Source organism: Anarrhichthys ocellatus, unplaced genomic scaffold (genome assembly GCF_004355925.1).
Source record: "Anarrhichthys ocellatus isolate YVR2014 unplaced genomic scaffold, GSC_Weel_1.0 scaffold24, whole genome shotgun sequence".
Taxonomy (NCBI): Eukaryota; Metazoa; Chordata; class Actinopteri; order Perciformes; family Anarhichadidae; genus Anarrhichthys; species Anarrhichthys ocellatus.
This window is the reverse complement of record NW_022280054.1, coordinates 7405306-7410891: the sequence shown is the minus strand read 5'-3', so window position 1 is coordinate 7410891 and position 5586 is coordinate 7405306. Positions and strand designations below refer to the sequence as shown.

General features: G+C 41.2%; 1 protein-coding gene across 1 annotated transcript in view; it reads left to right on the top strand.

Annotated features, from left to right (window-relative positions):
* Positions 1–2328: 2328 nt before the first annotated feature.
* kcnab1a (potassium voltage-gated channel subfamily A regulatory beta subunit 1a) overlaps positions 2329–5586 on the top strand; it is a 16616-nt gene continuing 13358 nt past the window's right edge. The window contains exon 1 of the mRNA XM_031860625.1: positions 2329–2386. The gene's annotated coding sequence lies outside the window, so the exon portion shown is untranslated. The remainder of the gene's footprint in view (positions 2387–5586) is intronic.

Sequence of the window (5586 nt, the reverse complement as noted above, 5' to 3'; positions counted from 1 at the left end):
GTGTGTGTGTGTGTGTGTGTGTGTGTGTGTGTGTGTGTGTATGTGTGTGTGTGTGTATGTGTGTGCAAAATGTGATCCTGGAGCAACGTATCTTCATACAACGATTCGAATGATATCTTACAAAAAGTTACTCCTATATTTTTCGCACATTTTCCTACAAAAGCCAGCAACACGTGTCAATTTCAGCTTGTTACATACAAACATGTCTTTTTATAATAAACTTCTGTATCCACAGAAAACGACTCTGTTAGGTTTAGGAAAAGGGTTTTGGGGTTAGGGTTCCACCGCCCCTCCTGCCTACACTGTGTGGGCTATTGCGTTCTTTATTCATGACTATATGGATAACACCTATGAATTACAGCACATTATTTTTCATATTTATAGCTTTGAATGCTGGATGAGACCAGTCTGCCTGGAGACACTACTTGACGTCATGCTGCTGTGATCCCATCACAAGTCTTTAGTTTTGTACTTTTGGCTATCAAATAGAGGCAAGACTGACAAAAACAATCATTCATTATTCATTAATAATTGATTTTAGCTCCTTGAATCGTTCAAAAATGTGTCTGTTAGAAGATCCTGCAGGCTACAAAGCCAAGTCCACAACCAGTTAAGAGATTTAGAGCTCGAAAATTAGTCCAACAAAAGAATATGACTCATGCTTTCTATCTGTAGGCGGACAAGCTGAAAAATGCTGAAAAAGAGAGTTGGGAGGTCAGTCAAACTGAGACACGAGAGAGACATGTTTCATTAAATGTGTGCCATCTATCACACTGCCAGGCACGCAGACTGGATTCAAGAGTGAAGAATCGGGTTAAAAGGATTCACAGCAAAGCTGAAAAAAACAAAAAAACAAACGACACCTCTTACCAAATCTAAATCTCTATCATCATTTTCTCACTCCGTGTTCTCCTCATTTTCTCTGCCCTTCTTTTCTCCTTCTCTTCTGCCATGACCGGATGGGCTCATGTCAGCTTTGCCTTGTTTCTTTCGACCTCTCGATCGAAGTACGATCGACGTGTGTGGATACACGGCAGAAATATCTCTATAATGGGAAAAAATATTAAAGTAGAAAAACGTTGCTGAGAGGGAAACATTTGGGGCAGTGAAGCGATTTGAACTCAAGTCAAACAATGACCTCCTGATTGTACCATTTATATAAATGCTACAACCTCATCAGTTTCTTTGTCAGGAGTTCGTTTGAGTTTGAATGTTTTACTTGAACGTCCTTCGGCTTTAAGAAAAAGCACTGCCAGGTTGTTAGATTTTTGTATTGTTGCATAGCAACGTCAAGTGCTACTTCCGGCTCAAAATATTCAGTTGAACCTGTAAGAGCGGTGGCTTTGCATGCATGCCACATCACGCACGTACTGATAATCAGGGCAATTGGTAGTAACTGTAGTGGAGGTGCAGTTGAGGCTTAATGTCCAAAAAACATCTTTTGAAATGTTGCAAAGTGTATGTATGCTCGCCGCAGAAAAGTAGCAGTTGAAGCATTTGAAATGCTGACACAGTTCAAGTTGAATTGGCGGCCGAAATATTAGATATTCACAGAAGTTTAGTTAGCAGTTTAAGTGTAAGCACAGAGTAAAGCTGAAGTATCAGCTATTACATATGTTATGTGTGTATATATATATATATATATATATATATATATATATATATAATGTCAGCTCATTGCTGGTATATCGTTATCAGAACTCTCGCCTAAAAATTCCAGTCGCAGTCAGGCGATATCATACCGTACAAATAAAGTCTGATATATTCCATTTTCATGTGGCGAACAATGTCCTTGTCTCCCCTGCCAAATTTATAATGCACTGAAACACTGACTATCTGATATCTTATCAGGCAGCCCAGGACACACATAATAAGCCATGCAGCATTTAAAGGTTTGCAGACATGTCTGTAAACATTTTTGACATAATCTGAAATGTTTCCTGCCACAACAAAGCCTCATACTTAATTCAGAGAAAGAGTGTGCAGAGGATTTAGGGTCTCTTCTGGTTGAGGTGGCTGAGCTTTGTGTCTGGCTTATCAGCATTGTTTGCAGTGTAATTAGGAGCATGTTGTCAGATGCACACACACACACACACACACACACACACACACACACACACACACACACACATACAAGGTCTTCCAAATATGCCAGTGAAAACAGAAACTCAAGGTGATCCTTGATCAGATTTTTCTTTTGGGAACTTGACAGCAGGGACACAGTCCAGGGATTACTGTAGTGGTGTTTATGCTAGGGTGTTAAACACACACACACACACACACACACACACACACACACACACATATAAATGTTTTCTAACGTTGAAATGTCCTTTTCTTCCATGCAGGTACATGGGTGACGTTTGGGGGACAGATAACAGACGAGGTATGATTCCTTTCCTTTATTTTGCATGCTTATTTCATCTTAATGGCCTCTTGCTTATTGATTGATACATTCCATTGTACTGTATATGCAGTAATGTAATAAAGAGGGTGGGATGTATTGTGTATATAAACATGTACACCTGATGTCATGTTACCAGGTGTCTTGTGCAGAAAACACTGCGGACAATGTTTGATATTGTAATAAACCATTGGAATGGAACACAAAGCTTAAACAAGAACATTCTTAACATCGGACAAACTACCTCTGTTGTCTCTTAAATACAAATGTACTTTGTAAGAACCTTATCCCTGTATCATGTGGGCTCAGGTCATTGTGGGGGGAGTTTGATGTTTTCTTGATGTGAACACAGTGATACAACATCAACAGACAGACGGTCCCGAGGGAAAATGTCCTGAGCCACTTCCAACTCGTCAAATACTGACGCTTCGTCAGGGGCCCCGAGCATCAAGCTATGACGCTCTAGTCAGTATCAGCTCGTTACAGGCATACTGTCTTTTCAAAATAAACTTCCAACGTAGGTTTACTTAGTTTTTAGGTTTACTTGATTAGGTTAAGGCAACAAAACTACTTCATTAGGCTCAGGAAAAGTTTGTTGCTCTGACTGTCCAATAATGACGTAGATTTATTTACATTGGAGTAAGTTGAAAGCCAACCAGTTTTGCGCCTCTTTTGTAATCTGAATGCAAGCTATGAAATTTACTTTGACTGAACCATTAATAAGCAAATGATTCCTTCGGTGTTTCATTCACGCTTTTTCAGTTGTCCGTCTCACGCTCTTTCAATGAATGTTTACACAGCTGTTGTCACAGTTAACTTTGATCGACCATCAGCTGGCTGACGAGCTCTAATACCTAAAGGCTCAATTAGCCTATAGCTTAGCTCCCCTCACATGACGTAATGACAGAGGTGGACAACTGTCACAAAGACTTCAGGTGTGATGATTCAAGTTGTTGGCACCGACTGAAGATTTGGTGGAGTGACCACACAACAGCTACAGTACCATTCTCCAACAAAATGCTGTTGGGTTAAAACATCCACCGCTGTCCTGAATGTCCCCTGTTCAATGCCATTGGTATCAAAAGCCCCCTAAATAAACTAAATTGTCCTCAGCAGAGTTCAGTGTCCCTGTCCTCATTAAGAAATCCACAGCAACTCTGGCACAAAAACACAGTTACTACATAAAATCTGTGTCAGTGCTCCACAAATATGCACAACACTGACTTACACAAACACACATGCAAACACTGATAAAAAAATCTAATTTCTAATAAGGCATATTAGAGAGGAAGTCCCTGCAAATGTACAGTCGGACTACTGGTATTCTGCAAAATGGCAGCAGAGCATCTGAACCGAAATGACTGGAAACTGGGAGAAACAGCGAGCTTCCAAAATACTCAAACCGTCACCTCTTGAGCTCATTCATTAACTCGTCATATCTGTACACACACAGTATCGAATTCAAAGACCTCATCCACATTGTTGAAATCACGTGAATATTTTAGATAATGTTACGCTACGATGTCTGTACTCAAACACTAAACTCTGCCCGGCCGACACTCGTGTTTCACTGTGAGGTTGCCAGAAAACCACAGTAGATCCCAGGAAACAGCTGAGCCCAATAGACCCTTTTCACAGCGGCCATTTTGACACGTCTTAGCAGGGTAAACACAGGTGTCATTGATCAAATTAATTATGGTCCCATTCTAATTAGTGTGTCACAGTCGTTCTGGTGAGCCAGCATGCACAATACCAGGGCCCTGACCCACCTAAATGGAACAGGGTAATTAGCAGAATTAACAATTATTAACTTAATTAATGTTATTAATTACACCTGTGTTTATCCTGCAATGACATGTCAAAATGGCTGCTGTGAATTAATGAGCTTTAAAAGTGCCATTTCCCCCTACTGCCAGTGTTGATGCTAAGCTAAGCTAATCACCTGCAGGTTCTAGCTTAATGTGTATCATGCAGAGTAAGAGGACGGTTTCTCACTTAAAAATAAAGTCATTGAAAGGTGTATATATACTAGTGTGCCTCATCAAAGGGCTTCTAAGTTTGTTTCACTTGTCTGGACAGCAACACATTCCCAGACAGACCGCTCACAAGAGTGATGGTGGGCTGCAAGTTAACATTACTCATTCAAAAAGGCCAAAAGTGGATCCATAAATCATAAAGTGAATTGAAGAAAGTGTGTCTTGTCGATTTTAACTCTGATGTAGGGAGTGTGGAGGGGAGGAGGCAGTGCAGCCATAGAATCATCTCAAGGCTGTGTGGGTAGTATGTGGGAGGCTACCACGGCCTTGATTCTAGGGTCGTGAGAGATGAAACGTTTTTTCCTTTTTGTTCTCACTCACCACTGTTCTATGTATGGAAACCAAACCTTTTGTGCCCCAGAATAAAACAAAGACAGAAGCCTGAAGCGTAGCCACCCATGTATTTCTGCAACTTAACAGTGACTCAGTGTTTTTCTGAAGGTGAGGGCAGAATTGCATGTGTACAAACAACGGACAATGCACGTGTACATGCATGTGTACAAACAACGGATATAACGGACAAACAGTCTGTTTGTCCGTTACAGACAGACTGTCCTTTTACAAAGAATACCGCACCACTTGAAGGCCATTAGTAACATTCAGTTCGTCCAAAACGGCCAGAAGTCAGAAATCTGTGTAAGCAGCAATGCTTCATAATCAACACAAACGTCCTGACCTAGATGTTGCTTTAAGCACTCCACGACAGCGATTGAACTTCCGTCTTACAAGACTCATCGGGATTGAGCAATCTGCAAAGGCGTCATCCGACTCTATCACCCTCGTCTCGGCTCTCTGTGTGTGACTTTCTGCTCATCTGTGTCTCGTCGTCTGTCTTCATAAAGCTGTCCTCAGCATGTTCCTCACCTTACCTGCAAAACATTTATTACCCACTGTGTTTCTCACGACATTCTCTCCAATTTCCATTACCTTGCCCATCCAGCACTTGATCGCTTTTTCCATTTTCTTCCAACGTTTTCTTTATCCGCCATCTATTTTCTATTTATCTCTTAGCAGCACCTTCCTTCACTTTTATTGAAAATCACCCTCCACTGCCCCCAACAGTGGTGAAAGAGATTGTTTCCTGTATGTGCACTCGGCAGAGAGAGAGAGAGAGAGAGAGAGAGAGAGAGAGAGAGAGAGAGAGAG